The sequence below is a fragment of the Cupressus sempervirens genome, chromosome 9 (assembly GCF_028749045.1).
Source record: "Cupressus sempervirens isolate cs-2001-9-10 chromosome 9, ASM2874904v1, whole genome shotgun sequence".
In the NCBI taxonomy this organism is placed as follows: domain Eukaryota; kingdom Viridiplantae; phylum Streptophyta; class Pinopsida; order Cupressales; family Cupressaceae; genus Cupressus; species Cupressus sempervirens.
The window spans coordinates 617,737,458-617,757,202 of record NC_143126.1 but is presented as its reverse complement, the minus strand read 5'-3'; positions in this window follow the sequence as shown (position 1 = coordinate 617,757,202).

Genomic DNA, 19,745 nt, shown 5'->3' with positions numbered 1-19,745 from the left:
AATAAATCTAGGGAAAACTATTCCAAAGAAAGTGGAAAAGAATTAACCTCTGGGTCTGATTAGGCTCCACATAACAATAGTCACCATTTGAAGACTAATTATACTTGACAACAATAACTTCCCACTTGGAGATTGATCATAAGACTTGTAAACCTGTAGCTCCTACTGCAATGTGAAACAACCTTGGATTCTATTATTTTGTTTTTTTGTATTTGGTCTAGAAGACTAGCCAAAGATGAAGAAGATTTTAGCTTCTCCCTTGGTATTTTCTTTGTAAACATATATGTTGGATTGCCATCTATATGGATCTTTTCCAACTTTAACTGTCCATTATCTAAAATTGATCCAATGAAATGGTACTAGAGTGTACTATCTTAAATTAGAAGCACTGCAATTTAATGACAATTTAGCACCTATTTAGTGAGATTTAATGCTAGACTTGCATATAATTTGCATTTCCCTCTTTTTTCTTATCTCTCTTTCTTCCTCCTAGATGAGATTGAGGTAGGACCTATTAGACCCTCCTTGGTAATCCTCTTTCACAATGTGAATCTCAAGGTAGGATCTATCCATTCAGGTCCTCCTTCTCCTTTCTTCAATCACTCATAATCCCTTTTCTGCACTGAAACTAGGTTTTCTCAGAATTTGCACCTAATTTTTGAAAGCAAGGACCTATTTTGGGATCCCAAGGGATTCTCAAGGATTTTTGGACCTGGTTAGTAAAGACGACAAATGATCCTGTACCTTTCTAAATTGGAAGCACCCTAATTTAATGGAGATTTAGCACCTATTTAATACAAGATCATTAATCTCCTTCTCTCTTTCATCTCTTCTTCCCTTTTTCATCCTTTCTCCTAGGTGGCATTGGGATAAAACCTAATCAATCCCATTTAAAGTTCCTATTTTCATAGTATTAAACTCAATGTATGATCTATTTCCCCTAGGTCCCTCCTTTTCATCCATATATCCACTTAGAATCTACTCATTGCACCAAAACAAGATTTCCTCATAATCTAGACCTAATTTCTAGATCCCAAGACCTATTTTGGAGCCTTGAGACAACCCTAGGGTTTTGTGTACGTAATCATTAGGGGCACAACATACCCCTAACCAATCTATTGGAATTCTTTAGAATAACTAAGAGGGGGGTGAATCAGTTATCCAAGGTTTAGATGTACAAATAAAACTTTTTACAACTTAGTGGACCCATATCCATAAAACATTTTCATGCATGCATCCATTGGATCATACAATCACTTAAACTTGTAGGTTATTGTCAAAACAACTTTGTAGAAATGTAATCATGAAACATAATAGATTCAATAACACATTTGACGCAATTATTTTATCTGGAACCCAATTTGGGAAAAACCACTAGTAACATGCTACTAATTCTCACTCTTCTGAAGTGATGCCCTGTGAAAGGCCAAACCTATTAATGGTTACAATACACACTATTAAATGTGACCTAGTTAGAGGATTTCAATCACCCTATTAGGAGTGAGCCTTGTTAGAGGGCTTTAGATCATTCACTTGGAATGCCACCCAGTTAAAGGATTTACAAATGATTTTTAGGTCAACCTTAATTCAAAGGATTTACCCTAGACTAGTGCAATGATTGGAAAGTAATAGTAAGGCTTGATCCAATAAAAAATTACAACTCACTTGTAGATTATAGATCTTTGTTTTAGTCCTCCATTCTACTTAGCTTTCACACACTTCAGCTCTGATAGCTTATTCACCCTTCAAGCATTCATATTTTTAAGCCTTCTTGCTTTGCTTCCCAATAGCACTCTCTTCTGTTTGGTTACGAAATGAAGCAATATGTTAGACCTCTTGTCTAACTTAGGTTCTCAAACATGACCAACCTTGCTTTTGAGCAACCATCTCTATAAATATAAAATTAAGATATTTTTTCATTCAACCTATATCATCCATTTTAGGGTTAGGTAGGATTAGGTAGGATTTAATAAATCTACCCATCTTTTTATTTGAGTCCCTTCTAGAAACTTCTTCTTTAATCCTCTTTGAATTTGCCTCAAAATGGTTTACATGAATTATGTGCCACCAACTCATCATAGTTATCTTCCACACGCTAAATACAAAATTCAAGAAAATAAAATTGTCAGCTCAGATCCATCAAATCTATGATTTAACATGAATACTGGCACTTGACATCAGTATGATGTCACTCAACTTCTATATTGTTCTTCTACTGGTCATCCACTAGATAATTTGAAAAAGACTAATGTTTACTGGTGCTCAACATCAACTAAAATTTACTCAACTTACACTAAGTTCACTTGGCATACACTAAACTTTCACTTTTCTCCACTCCAAATGATTTTCTACTTAGCTTGCACTAACTTTGCTTGACACCTACTGTTGACTAGGTCAAGCTTGGCAGACTCGATTCCTCTTACTTATTCTTCTAGACTTTATCAGTGTATCCATCCTTTGTAGCCTTAAGTAGATAATCAATACACTATAACATCATTTTCTTAATTGAGCTTTGTACTCCTTTTTCATACCATAACTCAACCTTTCCTCTAGGTGCTCTTGCTATCACATTTGATCAAATTCTCTTCATTAATCAAAAAAATGATAGTACTCAAATCAACTAGGTAGTTGTTTGACCAGCAAGTAATAGGTTTGACATCAATGACAAAACAATGATTGAAACACATTCTCATACTTGTATCAATTTGTTTTCAACAATCTCCCTGTTTGGCATTGATGGAAAACCATACCAACAACAATACCAAAAAGAAAATAATTCCTTGTATTGAGATCTCTCCCTCTATCAACAGCTTTCATCTTTTGTATAGGCTACAAAATTTTGTTCTAATCAAAAGACAATCAACTCTTCCTTATGACTTATATCTCCTTTAGTACTTTCTCCCTCTTACTAGGTATATGTATTCTTTTAGTCATTTCTCCTTCTTTAGTAAACATTTGGTACACTATTTCCCTTTGAGTAGAAATTTGTTATTCAGGTACACTATCTCTCTTGTTCTCACTATGTTTGGTATGATGTATTTCTCCCTCTTTGACAACAATGCCAAAGACTTGTCATCTTAATATGAAGATAGGAACATTTCAAGTTTCTCCCTCTATCACCTAGCTTGTGACGGATATACAAATCCATCTCTGTGATTATTTTAGGCAGCTCATAAAGTAAGATTCACTACATCAGTGTGTAACATATGTCAATAATATCAGTTGATGCAGAGAACTACTCATATTTCTTAAATAGCCTTGGATAGGGGTATCACCCCTAATTTACCTCTTAGATACTCATAAGCATCCTTAGGTAATTCTTTTGTCAAGATATTAACTATCTGCTCATTTATATTCTCATATTCCATCTCCACCTCTTTGTCTTGAACTAACTCTCTCAAGTAATGACACTTGATTGCAATGTGCTTAGTCTTTTTATGTATCACATTGTTTGATATAGTTAGAGCACTTGTATTATCACAATAAAGTATCATAGGTTAAGCGATTTCTTCCTTCATACCTTTGAGTAGTTGTTTGATCCATACAATGCTTGTACAATTTACTGTAGCATCAACATATTCAGCTTCAGTAGTAGATTGAGATATGCAATTTTATTTCTTGTTGGTCTAGGTAACCAACCTCTTTCCTAAGAAAAATTCTCCTCCACTAATGCTCTTTATGTCATTAATATTTCTAGCCCAATCAACATCACTGTAGGATCTCAACTCAAGCTTCTCATTTTTCTTGAAGTATAGACCATGGTTTTCTGTTCCTTTTAGATATCTCATAATTCTCTTAACAACCATAAAATGATTCTCCTTAGGATTAGCAGAGAATCTTGAAACTATCCCAACAGATAACACAATATCAGGTCTACTATGCATTACATATTGCAATTTGCCAATCATAGACATGTACATTGTTTGATTCACCTCAATTGAATCATCATTCTTTGACAACTTGTGTCCTATCACCATAGGTGTGCTAACTTGTTTGAATATTCTAATCCAAAAAAATTCAATATTTTCTTCACATACTTAGACTGAGTGATGTATATACCATATTGCATTTGATGTACTTGCAAATCCATAAAGAACTTGATCTCCCCAAACATAGACATCTCAAATTCTTTCTTCATTTGATTTGCAAATGCGTTACATAATCTATCTTGTCCTCCAAATATGATATCATCAACATAAATTTCAGTTAGTAAAATACCTTTGCCTTTTTCTATCTTCAAGTATAGATTTTTGTTATCACCAATCCTTTCAAATCCAATCTTCATAAGATAATTGTGAAGCCTTTCATACCACGTTCTTGGAGGTTGCTTTAAACCATATAAAGCTTTGTGTAGTCTACATACCATGTTTTTGTTGTTAGCATCAAAAAATCCTTCTGGTTGTTCTATATAAACCTCTTCTTCTAATATGCCATTAAAAAATGCAAATTTAACATCCATTTGATAAACTTTGAAACCTTTGTATACAGAGTAAGTAAGAAAATTTTGTACTCCTTTTAATCTTGCAATAGGGGCAAATGTTTCTCCATAGTCTATCCCTTCTTCTTATGCATACCCTTTGCAAACTAATCTTGCCTTATTCCTTGTAACTTCACCATTTTCACCTAACTTGTTTCTATAAACCACTTGGTTCCAATCACATTTTTATCTTCTAGTCTAGGAACTAGAGTCCATGTCTTGTTCTTCTCAATCCATTCAATCTCTTCTTTCATGACTTTACTCTAGTCCTCACCTTCTAAGGCATTTTTAACCATTTTAGGTTCATGCATGCTAAGAAAACATGTATCACTTCTCAGCTTATTTCTTGTCAATGGTCTAGCATCTTCATCTGCAATAATTTGTTCAATAGGGTGATGTCTCTTGACATACTTTGACAATCTTGGTTTTGTTCTATTTTCCTCATTAGGTGTATCAATTTTTGGATCACTATGTACTTCTCTACTAGGTAATTCAACATCTCTTTCATGTACACTAATCTCAGAATCAGAATGTGCTTCAGCTTCAGTCTGCAACTTGGCACCTAACTGTAGCTTAGTTCCTGAATGCAACTCGACATTCATTGTATGTAACTCTGCAGTCACTGAAACTTTTTATTGATTTGCAACTTGATTTACAACATCTTTATTAGTAGGCATACCTTCATAAAATTATATAAAAGATTTTTATTCCTTTGGTTCCTTCATAGGTTCATCCTCATGTACCTCAGTATATTCATCAAACTTCACATTTACACTTTTCACAACTTTCTTAGTGTTAGTATTTAAACACTTATAAGATTTACTTTTTGTGGAATAACCAAGAAATATACTTTCTTCACTTTTTGCATCTAATTTACCTTTCTTGAAATCTTTGTAAATATAACACTTGCTTCTAAATACTTTGAAATATTTTACATTGGGTGAGTATCCATACCATAGTTCAAAAGGTGTTGAATGATTACCGTTATTGACTTGCACATAGTTTAAGGTATAGAAAATTGTACTTACAACCTCTCTCCAATATTTTAAAGACACATTCTTCTCCATCATGAGTGTCCTAGCACAGTCCATTACAAATTTGTTCCTTCTTTCAGCAATTCCATTTTGTGGAGGGGTCCTAGGTGCATATGTCCATCTTTTGATTCCCCTATCATTAGAACATCTCAAACTCATTTGATGTAAATTGTCCTCCTCTATCAAATCTTAGACACTTCAAGCTTTTACTTGTTTCCATCTCAACTCTTGCTAAGTACCACTTAAACATTTGGAAAGCATCAAATTTTTATTTCAAAAACATAACTATCATCATCCTAGAATAATTATCAAAAAATAGCATAATGTACTTGTCACCTTTGTAGCTTTACACATCAATTGGTCCACACAAGTCAGTATGAAAAATATCCAAAATTCCTTTAGAGGTGCGAATCTTACTCTTAAAACTAGACTTTTTCATTTTGCCTAACTGACATTGTTTGCAAATCATATTGTCAAGTTTCTTAGGAAAACCTCTGACTCTCTTCAACTTACTTATACTAACCAAGTTATCAAAGTTAACATGACATAACCTCTTGTGCCATAACCACACATCATCAAATTCTACAACTAGATAAGTAGCATCATTCATAGCAAGGTAGAATAGATTACCTCTAATTTGATCACCTTTTCCAATTAGTTTTCCATCAGTATCATATATCTTAGCTATCTTTTTCTCAAACTCAACTTTGCAACCTGAACTATTTAGCTGTGACACACTCAAAAAATTATAGTTAAGTCCTTCAACATAATAAGCATTGTCACATAAAATATTTTCTGTGAGTTTGATAGAACCTTTTCCTTTTATTAGACAGGGTGCATCATTACCAAACCTTACACTATTTCCATCATAATATTTTAGGGTGATGAACTTACTTTTATCTCTAGTCATGTGATGTGAACACCCACTATCAATGATCCATCTATTATTCTTGTTCACATAAGACATTAGTGTAGTTGCCTCATCCTCATCAAAATCATCCTTCATTGCAACATACACCACTTCATCATCATGATCATCAGATACATCTTTGGTTTCCTCTTATGCAATGTAGCAAGACTTCTTGCCTTTGTCTTTGTAATATTTGTTGTCCTCATTTGTCTTACTTTTGTATTTGTCTCCACTTCTATAATTCTTCTTCTTTGGACATCTAGCAGCAATATGACCAACCTTATTGCAATTAAAACACATGATAGGTAACTTACCTTTAAATTTTTCTTTACCTCTGTGAAACCTCCTTACTAGTAGTGCTTCAAGCTATTCTACATCCTCCTCATTTGTATCACTATCACTGGAAACATATTTTACCTTTTTCTTCTTCTTCTCATTAGGTTCCTTCAATGATAGCTTAGATTTGAAAGCAAATTCAACATTGTCAGATTTGAAGTTGTCAAAATTAGATAGCTCAAAAGTAGTGAGCCTACCTACTAGACCTTCAAGAGTCAGATTAAAACCTGGTATACATCTTAGTTCTTGTATTGCAGAAACTCTAATAGCATAGATGGGCAATAGTGTTCTCAATACTTTACTTAATAGAGTATCATCATCTATCTTACCAATAGCTCCTCTTATAGCATTAACAACATCTTTTATTCTAGAGAAATATTGAGAAACATTTTCACCTTCTTGCATTCTCATATCATCAAACTTACTTCTAAGACTTTTAGATTTGGCTCTTAGAACATTTGCATCACCTCCATAGATGGTGTGAAGAGCATCCCACATCTTCTTTGCATTATCACAACCCTTGATGTCATTGAACTCAATATAACTTTGGGCAGAGGCAATCTCCAACATTTCCTAGTTTTGTTCTTTCTTCTTTTTTAGATCTTTAGCAGTTAGGGCTCTAGTAGGATCAAAATGCTTAGTGGCGATGGTAGATTGTGCATTATCTCCAAGACCTCCTAGGTGTAGCTTTATTAGACTTTTCCATGTAGGGAAGTTTTCCTTGTTAAGCTTGGGTACCTCTCTTTTTGACATCTTAATCTTTTGCTTCTAGTACCTTCAAACTAGTCCTCTTAAGTAGATGGCTCTAATACCAATTGCTGGAATTCTTTAGAATAACTAAGAGGGGGGTGAATTAGTTATCCAAGTTCCATATATACAAATAAAAAATTTCATAGCTTAGTAAATCCATACCAGAAAAATATTTTCATGCATGCATCCATTAGATCATACAATCACGTAAACTTGTAGGTTTCTGTCAAAACAACTTTGTAGAAATGTAATCATGAAACATAACATATTCAATAACACATTTGACACAATGATTTTATGTTGAAACCCAATTTAGGAAAAATCACTAGTAACATGCTACTAATTCTCACACTTCTGAAGTCATGCCCTATGAAAGGCCAACCCTATTAAAGGTTACAATACACACTGCTAAATGTGACCTGGTTAGAGGATTTCAATCACCCTATTAGGAGTGAGCCTTGTTGGAGGAATTTATATCATTCACTTAGAATGTCACCCAGTTAAAGAACTTACAAATTACTATTGGGTCAACCTTAATCCAAAGGATTTACCCTAGGCTGGTACAATGATTAGAAAGTAACAGTAAGGCTTGATGCAATAACAAATTACAACTCACTTGCAGATAACAGATCATTGTTTTAGTCCTCCATTCTGCTTGGCTTTCACACACTTTAGCTCTGATAGATTTTTCACCCTTCAAGCATTCATATTCTTAAGCCTTCTTTCTTTTCTTTCCAACATCAATCTCTTTTGTTCAATCACTAAGTAAAGCAATACCTTAGACCTCTTGTCTAACTTAGGTTCTCGAACATGACCAACCTTGCTTCTAACCAGTCATCTCTATAAATAGAAAATTAAGATCTTTTTTTGTTCAACCTCCATTGTCCATTTTAGGGTAAGGTAGGACTAAGTAAGATTAAATGAATCTACCCATCTTTTCATTTGAGTCCCTTATAAACACTTATTCTTCAATCCTCTTTGAATTCACCTCAAAATGATTTACCATGAATTCTATGCCACTCTCATCATAGTTATCTTCCACACACTTCACAAAATTCAAGAAAATAAAATAGTCAGATCAGATTTGTCAAATCTATGATTTAACATGACTATTGGCACTCAACATCAATATGCTATCACTTGGCTTCCATATTTTTCTTCTACTTGTCATCCACTAGATAACTTGGCAAACACTAAAGTTTACTGGTACTCAACATCAACTAAAATTTACTCAGATTACACTAAGTTCACTTGGCGCATACTAAACTTTCACTTTTCTCAGCTCCAATTGATTTTCTACTTGGCTTGCACTAACTTTTCTTGGCACCTACTATCCACTCGATCAAGCTTGGTAGACTTAGTTCTTCTTACTTGTTCTTCTAGACTTTATCAGTGTATCCATCCTTTGCATCCTTAAGTAGATAATGAAATCATTATAACATCATTGTCTTAACTAATCTTTGTACTCCCTTTTCATACCATAACTCAACCTTTCCTCTAGGTTCTCTTTTTATCACATTTGATCAAATCCTCTTCATTAATTAAACAAATGATTATACTCAAATCAAATAGGTAATTGTCTTATCAACACATAGTAGGTTTGACATCAATGACAAAACAATGATTGAAACACATTTCCATACTTGTATCAATCTATATTCAACATAATCAAGTGTGTAGTCCACCTTGATGGGATGATCAGGATCACAGTGTGCCCCTAATGAGGCTCTATTTTGGCCCCTTTCTTTGGGTCCCATATTTTGGTACATTAGGGTGTTAACTTCTAGGACTGTTGGCCTACGAGAGTTAGTTGATTCCAAGCTCTTTTTAAACTCTTCCATTTGATCTATTTTCCATCTCCACAATCACAATATCTTGCTTTCAAGTGCTCAAGCATCCACAAGCTCTAGCTCTCAAGCATTCGAACCTTCAAGTCTTCAAGCGTTCATTCAAGCATTCCTCCATTGAAGATCAAGGATTCAAGTGTTCAAGTGATTGTAGGAGTTTATCTTCAATATATTATTCAATCCATTCAAGATTCTTTATTGCATCTTCTACATCCATTCATCTTCATTTTCTTGGTCCAATTTTGTTGATGAAGTAAGCACATTACATTCGATTCAAGAGATCCATATTTTGTAAGGTGAATCCATACATTTTCTTTACATTCATGCTATTTCAATTCAAGGTTAATTCCTAAAATGGGGTTTGATCGAGGCAAATCCTCCATCAACAGCAAAAAACTATTTTTTATTACAGGTTATAGATATTGAATTGACGAACAAGTAGTAGATGTTAGTGTAATAAAGTATTTTCTTATTAATTAGATCATATTGATTTAATTATTAAGTCACTTATTATCTCTAGTTTACTTAAGCTAAACTTTAGGCATATAATAATTAATTCTTTCATTAATTATTATCATTCAACCTAGGTTTTACTTGTTAGGGTTTTGATCTCCCTTTATAAGGATTGATCTCTTTGTAATTAATTGAGATTTGGTAATAGCAATCTCCTTTTTTCTCATCAATAATGTCTCATTTATGGATATAGGAATTCCAACCTCTATAACTTTTTGCTTTTCTCTTTCTGTGATAGGGTTTTGCATGCGGGTGATTCTTGGGAGTTGTAGGGTTGATCTTTCATCAACTTCAACATGGTATTATAGACCCAGATCTTCATGCCCGTGTTCTGTTTATGAGAGGTTTGGCTTGCTTTTAGATTTGTGCTTTTTCTTTCAGAGGGTTTTATTTTTTAGAGTTATTTTGTATTGAATATGGGGGGTCACTGATTTAGGGTCACTTGGAGTCTAAATAGACATCACCGTTGAGCTCAGAGTGCCCAAAAACCCCTATTTTCATATAAAATTCATCCAATTTGGAAACAGTTGGAATTAAGGCAACAAATATTGCTCCCAGATTGGGCACATTTCTTGAGGCATTGATTTTATGCTTTTTGGCACAAAATTGAGATTTTTCAACACAAAAATCAAGATTTTTAGCACATATATCAAGATTTTTCAGCATGCAAATCAAGATTTTTGTCACAAATCAAACTTTTGGGTACGAAAATCAAGACAATTTTAGTGTGAAATTGGTACGCTTCTTGAGGTAATTTTTGGTACTATTGAACACAATTTTTGATGTATTTTGGCATGGATCCTGAGGTGGTAAAATATTTTTTTGGACTTTTCTAGCTTTGTTTTGACCTACATGTGGTTTTTTGGCCGTAACTTGCTCATCCAGACTCCATTTTTCACAAATGAGATATCATTGGAAAGTTGGTTTTGAGCCCATTGCAATGATGCTATTTATTTGGACTTTTGATGATTTTTGGTTTCTAGTTTATGCACTAAAAGTTAGAGGTTCTATTTCTCACTTTGATAGACATATCTTGAGACATTCTATTTTCCAGATTCTACTCCATTCACATCCCATTCGATTTTTTGCCTTTTTGCATTCTAGTGGATATCTTGGTTGTTACAGGTCCAAAGATAATTTTTTTTTTTTTACATGATTTTTCAAGGGTTGTATTATCTCTTATATCAACCTTATGTCTCTCTTGATCTTTGTTGACATCCCTTAGTAGTATTTTTGTAAACACACTAAGATAAAGTGTCACTCTATTGTATTTTGAGATCTTGCACATCTTTGTGTTTTGTTTTACAAACACTACATTATAAAGTGCCTTAGGGGGTTTCATGTTGGCCATATTCTCCATCTTCCTTTATCAAGTGAGTGTTCCTTCCATGACATTAGCCTCATGATGTGTCGATGCCACATGCCATTGTAGGTGTTTGCACTTCTTTTGCACTCTTTATGTTCCTAGTTCTTCTTTTTGCAAGAGATATTGTATTCAATTTTAGTGTTCATGTCTTACCTCTCAAAATTATAGGGGGGTTATGTTGGTTCTATTTCTTTCTTAGTTCGATGTAGTGAGCTATGTATTCAACATTTAATTCTATGTACTAGGTGATTATAGTGGCTAGATACCTATGTATTTTGGTGAGATGGATCATTTACAATATAGACATTCTTTCATTCCCTTTTTTGGAGGCCATGAAAATACCTTCCATCTTTGATTAATCAACTCTTTAGACTTAGTCTTCTATACCTGGTCATGTTCTATATAGTGGAGGTTCTTTAGATTAGCAGTTTAGTAGTGTTTGTAGCTTCATGCTTCAGTGATGTTCTTCATGATCATCTTTTGTTCGTATCTTCTGGGACATTCCCTAGTTTGGAGGCTTCTTCAGTCCTTCACTAGTTATTTTCAATATTTTTTCCATCTCTTTTTGGAGTAGAGTTTTTCCCATGTGGTTTTCTCTATTTCTCCTCTTTACAAAGACTTGGTTGTGCATGGGTACCTCATCAAGCCTTGTTGTTGGGACCCAAATTTACTTTCAGTAGTATTTTTTAGGTTCTTAGCTACTCCCAAAGTTTATCTCAAGGGGGTTGTTAGATTAATAAAGTATTTTCTTATTAATTAAATCATATTGATTTAATTATCAAGTCACTTATTATCTCTAGTTTACTTAAGCTAAACTTTAGGCATAAAATAATTAATTATTTTATTAATTATTATCATGTAACCGAGGTTTTACCTATCAGGGTTTTGATCTCCTTTTATAAAGTTTGATCTCTTTGTAATTAATTCAGTTTTGATTATAGGAATCTCCTTTTTTCTCATCAAGAATGTCTCATCTGTAGATTTGGGAATTTTAGCCTCCATAGCCTTTTGCTTCTCTCTTTCTATGATAGGTGTTTGCATGCAGGTGATTCTTCGGAGCTGCGAGGTTGATCTTTCATCAACTTCAAAAAATAGATTAGAGTACACTTTCTTTAAAACTACAAAATTAGAATCAATATCACACATAGTCAATTAGGGTCACAGTACACCCCTAATGCACTAGTTCACCCTTGATGCACTGGTTCACCCTTTACGGTTTGCCAAAATATTTTTAAACTTTTTATGTTGCATAGTTTTAGGCTTGAAGCTGACAACTTCCACTCATTCATTTTGATCAATAACAACAAGTACAAAAAAACTTCAAAAGTGTGTTCCTTTTCCTCCTTTGTCTTTTTAGCATATCTACATATATCTCACTTTCATTACATACACAAATTGACGATTTTTAAGCAATTGGACATTTTCCTCTATTTTTCCTAGATTTAGTTTACATTAGTGCTCCGTGTTCTTTTAGTTAGCACTAATCTCTCTAGACCTAATTCTCTAGAATTGGGATTGAGAAGATTATTTTCCTTATCTTCTCTCCTTCTATACCCTATGTTTTCATATGTGTGTAGGTTATGTGATTAACTTAGGTTTTGTGTCCTTGATTCAAAATTCCTACCTCACATTTATTGGTGAACCCAAATAATGACATTTCCACTTCTGATTTGGTGTTATATCTTTCATTCAACATTATCTTTTATCTTGTGATATACCTTTTCATTCTTTATATTCTATAGATTTGGAGTTCATATCATAAGGTTAGATCTCTTAGTGTCTTCTTGCCTTTTTTGGTGTATAAGCTTTATTACTTTTAGTCCTACTTATAAAATTCTCATTAGGAGAAGTCATAGATTTGTGGCTCTTTTTTATTCAGATTTCTCTTCTCCTTTCCTTTGAAACCTTAGTGACCCTATTGTTTCTCATGATCCTAGTCCTTCTATGGAGGATGACTCTTCTCGCTCATCCCATGACAAGGATAAGGCTTTAAGAGTTCCACCTAAACAAGTTGATAAGCTTGCTATTGAGATTGATAAGATACATTATTGGCTTTTACAAGAGAATCACAATGCTAAGACTATTGCTACTTTTGATTCTCTTAAAAACATGAACCGTAATGATGAACATGGTGTCAATATTTTGCATGGTCTTACTCACCTTGTCCATACTCATGTTAAGCCTTTGAATCAAGTGGCTTCTAAAGTAGGGATGACTCCTCTCATTTCTACTCTTGAGTCTATTTTGCCTATTTCTATGGCTATCTCTACCATTTCCACTTATGTTCCTCCTATTATAAGTACTTCTATTCAGTTATATAATCCTCTTAGTGGCCTTCATGTCACTTCTTTTCCTATGAGTGTTCCTCCTATTTCATTTCTGACTTCACAACCTTCATATAATAGTGTTCCTTTTACTTATCCTAACCCTTCTACTTTGGTTCCCTGTATTAGTATTTTCTTCTATTCTAGCTAACACATACACTTTTCCTAGTGTGTCAAATGTTCTTGTTTCATCTATTCCTGCTAGTGATTACACTATCCTCAATCTTTCTTAGACATTATCTTCTTTCCAACAACTTGCTTCCTTCACTCAATCCAAGTTTAATGTTCCTACATGTGATATGGGTAGTCCTTTGTCTTTTGATGTTATTTGTGCTAGTGCACCTTTACAAGCTAATATGCCTCACCTTGATAGTTACAATGGTAAAGGTGATCCTATGACACATTTTAAGACTTTTCAAGTTCTAAGTAGTGACTATGCTCATGACCATAGGATTCTAGCTAAGTTGTTTTCTCACACTTTCCATGAAAAAGCTTTGCAATGATATTTTTCTTTGTTGCCTTATTCTATTGATTCTTTTCATAAACTTGCTAATTCCTTCATACAACAATTTCACAATAATATTGGTCTTTTTGTTTCTTTGACTGATTTGATGCATTGTAAACAAGGTCCTAAAGAGAAAGTGACTCATTTTATTTGTATATTTAAGCATTTACATGCTGAAATTTTTTATCATGTTCCTAATACTGATATGCAACATATGTTTATTGCAAATTTATAAAAGAAATTAGAGATAAAATTTTTCTTACTAAGTTTACCTCTTTTTACAACTTTGTGTAGTGCTTCATTAATATCAATTACAAGTGAGTCAGTTTGAGAGCACCACTCCAATGCCTCCTGTACTTATTGATAGGAGTTATGCCAAACCTTATCCTAAGAAATTCCAAAAACCTAAAAATTATGTGAAGATAAAAAAATATGAATATAGTAGATTATCAAGTAGCTAATGCATCTCAAAATGTCGCTACTTCTTCCTATATTTTTTGGATGAACCATAAGTTTACTCTTCTCTCTAAGTCTTTACATCCTATTATGACTAGGTTGGTTAGTGATAATATGATTAAACTTCCTCTTGTTAAATTTATTTTTCCTTTGACTACATCAATTCCTCACTTTAATCCTCAAGATTTTTGTCAATTTCATTGCCAGCCTAGATATGATACTAAGGCATATTAATCTTTGAAACATAAGATTAAGGATTTGATTGATGTTAATGCCTTATATGTCAAGGGTCAAGATAATGGGAACAAATCTATGGCCCCTCCTAACCAGAATCTTCAAATCTACACTAATTCTTTGCCTCACGACACTACTAATACTATTGTTCAATATCCTTCTTCTTTCGCTCCTCTTGAAGTGAATGTTTCTTAAAATACCTTACAACATAAGAATGATAATATTGTTAATATTTTGGATTGTATAGTTCAATCTCCACCTCCACTAAAGGAAGACATACCATCTGCCTCTACTAATCAACCTAAACCTAAACCAAATTGTACGCATACTAGAGCCCTTACTATCTTATTCATTGATGCTGATAAGATTAAGGATTCATATGGTCCTCTCTATATTTTTCTACTCAGATTGATAAATATCCTTCTTTGGGTGTCTTGCTGGTCCTACTTCTATGGCTAATATCATCACTAAGGAATATCTTTATAATAAAGGGAAACAAGACAACTTCTATGACTCAACTGATATTGTAAGAAATCAAGCAAAATGAAAACTAATAAAACAATCCAAGAGAGCTTAATGTGAAGAATATTACCATAAACCAAATGAGTTTCCCAATGGATCAACAAGAATGGAGACAAGAGATTTTGAAAGGGGAAAGCAAAGAAAACCCCTTGTGTAATATTATGAATGGAAGACAAAAGCCCTAAGAAAGGAGAGAGAGAGAAGGTGGAGCAAATAGCTCATTAAAATAACATCAAGATTATGTGTAGAAGAAGTAGTTGTAGAAGAATGAGAGAGGCATCTCTTTTATAGAGATGAGAAAGGAGTTGCATGTGTAACTCCCATTTCTATGAATGCCACCATTCATAATAAGTGTGTGCAAAGTGTCAATATCCTCTTAAGGAGGAATAAACTACTTTCCTTAATAAAGGAAATACAAAAAAGAGTTATCCTCACATGTGGACTAGAGGAAAAGAAAATAATATGTCCTTCACATGTGTACTAAAGGATAAAATACATAAGGGATACCTTGGTTTATCCCATTTAATAAATAAATACAACCAAGAAAAGATCACTACTTCTAACAGATACATGGATTTAGACTTGTAATGATTTCTTGTATCCTTTACAAGGTTCCATCTCTTTTCCTATTAAGATATGTGGTAAAGTGGTGAATAATACCTTTATTTGCATTCCTACTTTTGATTAGTTCCAAGTGAAGCTTGGTTTACCTTGGTTGACTGCCATGCAAGTTATTGCTTCTCCTATTCATTAATACATTAAATTTATTTATGATGGTGTGATTAAGAAGATCAATCATAGTCTTTATTGTCCTTCTACACCTTGAAATTGTGCTACTCTTGAATTGATTTGGCCTTCTATTTCTACTACTCCTACTCGTCTGGACTATATGTTTCATTCATATCAAGAATATAAATGCCAAAGATGGTCGAGTTAAGTATGCCTCATGGTATTTTTCCTATAACTTCAATGCCTATTTCTTCTTATTATTCTATTTCTAATGGTCAATTACCTCTTGCATCTTTTGATCCTCCTAATGTGGTTCCCTCTACTAGCATGGATCCTTCTCCTAGTATGGCTCCTCCTAGTGTGGTTCATCCTCTTACATCTCAACCTTCTATTGTTCCTCCTCTTGTGTCATCAAAAGGTAAGGAACCTATAATTTTTTATCCCCCTTCATCATCTGAAGAAATTTCTAATAAAACTAAGTGTAACCGACATGCTCAGGGACATTGAAAAAAATGTCAAGCTTGTGCTAAAGTGCGTATGAATGATTCTCACCAACCCGTGTTTGTTGAAGAAGTTAATGATGTGCATATTCTTGTTTCAGATTCTATTGCTATTAATTTAGATGAAGAGGATAATTTAGATGATGATGAGCATGATATTATTGATGTTGATGTTGATTTACCTAACATGCTTTCTATGTAGCTTACACTTACATCTACACTTGATTATAGTGACTCTCTCGAAAGTCCTTTAGAGTTAGCTAGTGTTCCTACTATGTTTGGGGAATGATGACATGTCATACTTGATATAATACTTACATATTATCATATGATCATACTAGCCCCAGAGTTAGTAGATTCATTTTTTGCTCTTGCATGTTATATTTTCTTTTCCCTTGATTTGTCTTCTTCTAGGGGTATCTCATAGTGGAAATTTTCTTTTTTGATTAAATGCATACTTTGTTGAAGCAATTTCTCATGTTAAAGTGTAAGAAATTAATTTAATGTGGGGGCATACACTCTACTCATTTTCGCATTTCAGATATGGAGTAGTGAATACAAATTCTAAGTCTAGCTTGGGGTACTTTAGCCTTGGTTGCTTAGTATGCTTCCTAAGTTAGGCATTACTACTACATCCTGTTGACATTGCAATCATGTTTGTTATTAGTGACACACACTTATTCTAATAGATGGTATCTATTGAGCTTATTGTACAATTAATAGTGTTAACTAAGTACTTTAAGCTTTACGGAGCTTTATACTTTCTATCGAGTTCAAGGAATAGTATTTAGTTTGCACTGAGTAGTTTCTACTATGATGGTGATGAACAATGTAAACCAAGTTTCATAAGGTTTACCAAGTTTCTCATTGCAAATTGAGCTATGCAGTGGTTACCGAGTTCACAGTTTGAGTGATGTGAATCCAATATTGATCGAGCTACTAAGTGTCAACCAAGTGATTCAGTCTATACCAAGATCGCAATGAATATAGTGTTGATTGAGCTATGCAGTGTCAACCAAGTGATTCAGTTTATATGCCAAGTTTTGTAGTGTTCACCAAGTCACCAATACAAACTAAGTTTCATACTACTTAGAAGTGATCAATATGGACCCAGCTTCTATGTCCACTTAGTGAATGACAATGTTGAGCATTGAAAATGGATGCTAAGTATCAGAACCTCACCGAGTTAGTCTTTAAGACCTAAGTTCCTACAGTTGGGCCAAGTTTGTGTATTTTTGTGTAAACTTGTATTGTAACTGACTTTGTAGAATTGTATTTTGGATATATATATATATCACATCCAAGATATATGTAAGATGTAATGTAACAAGCAGAAAAGAGTAGAAGTGTGAAATACAAAGGATACAATAGTATAAGGAGTAGCAAGGATTTATCTATCACAAAAAGGTGATCATTAAACTCAAAGGAATCTCATTCAGCAAACCAAGTTGTAGATCAGAGATCAACCACTATTTCATCCTAATAGGTGGATCAATTAAATCCTTTCACAAGGTAGACATAATAGTCTTTTGTAGATCTCTTTATCGACTGCATATTTTATTGTATGTTTGTAAATTCTTTTGCAAGGTGGACCTAGTAGTTCTTATTGTTCCTAATAGGGTAGATCATTAGAAGTGATCATTGTAAGCCTTAACAGACCAACTTTATACTACAGTACTAAAGCTTGTGGGTATCATCCCCACTCCATTTTTAGTTTCTAGTTGGAAGGTCTTTGGGTCACCATATTGTGCATCAAAGTGTTATGAATGTTTTAATGCTTTCAGTTTTTCATGCATACAATTAGTTCAAAATACACATAAAGGATTAATTGGTGAGATAAAGGATTAAGTTTTATTGGTTATTGATTCACCCCTCCCCTCTTAGTAACTTAGCCTATATTAAATATATTTCCAACAATTGGTATTAGAGCTTTGTGGTTCTTAGAGAAAAATTTAACTTGAGAAAAGATCAAAGGCTATAGAGGTGTTTAGACTTGACAAGGCTATTGACAATGAAAAGATGGATTTGGAATTGGCTATTGGACAACTCAAGAAAGCAAAGGAGAAACTCTCTCAATCCTTGCAAAGAAGAAAAGATCTTGCAAATTAGATGAATGATCATCTCTACATTGAAGAAAGAATTGAAGACATCCATTTAGAAAGAAATTTAGATGAAGTTGATGAAGTAATCAAAGAACTATTGGAAAAGAATAGTTCAATTGAAGAAGAAGTAAGAAACCTAAGAAGAGAGCAATAAATCTAGTCAGTAAGATTATGTGAAGTCATGGAAGAGAAAAATAAGATAAAAAAAGAGATAGAAGGAAAGAACAATGAAATTCAACACCTATCCCTTCAATAGGAAGACTTCATTAATTAGCTGACCAATGCAAATGAATAAATCATGAATCTAAGATCAGAAAATGAAAGATTGCAAAATGATCTAAACACTAAAAGGCAAACCAATGAAAGGATGATGAAATCTCAAGTAGACATGGATCAACTAAATGAGAAAATCCAATATAGACAAAAGGGAAAAGCAAGAATTGGATATATGGAAGAAGGTGAATTATCCAAGCAAGGAGCTCAAAAGAATCAAAGACCTACTTGAAATCACTATGGAAAACTAGGTCATGCATCAAAAAATTGTTGGAGCAATGGGAAAACTAAATTCAATGGAAAATACTACAATTGTAATCAGCATAGTCATAGAGCTAATGAATGCAAAGAGAAACCTAAGTTTGAAGGAAAATGTCACAAATGTAAGAAGCATGGGCATAAATCTTCAGAGTGTAAAACTAAGATACTAAACCTAGTAGAACATATTGTAAAAGCTATATTTGGTTGGGACTATAACACCTGGTGTAGATGTCATTACTGTGGAGAATTTGGACACATTGGAATAAATTATGTTAAACATCACATGTGGAAAAGAGATACCACTAGAAGATCTAAGCAATGAAGAAATTGTCACTCAAAATTTGGGTGACTCAAAAATTTCCACTTGATCTCTTGCAAGGAGAACTGGAACTAGGATTATGAAGAAAACATCTCATATCAATTACAGTTAGTAGAATGAAAGATCCATATCAACATTCAAGATGCAAGGGGATCACTAAGAATTCAAGAAGATGTTAGTCAATACTGAGTAAGGTCAGGTTGCAGACCTTATCGAGTGAGGTGGGGTTGCAAGACCCTACTAAGAAAGGTCAGGAGTAACTTGTTATTGTGTGGAAACCAAGTCAT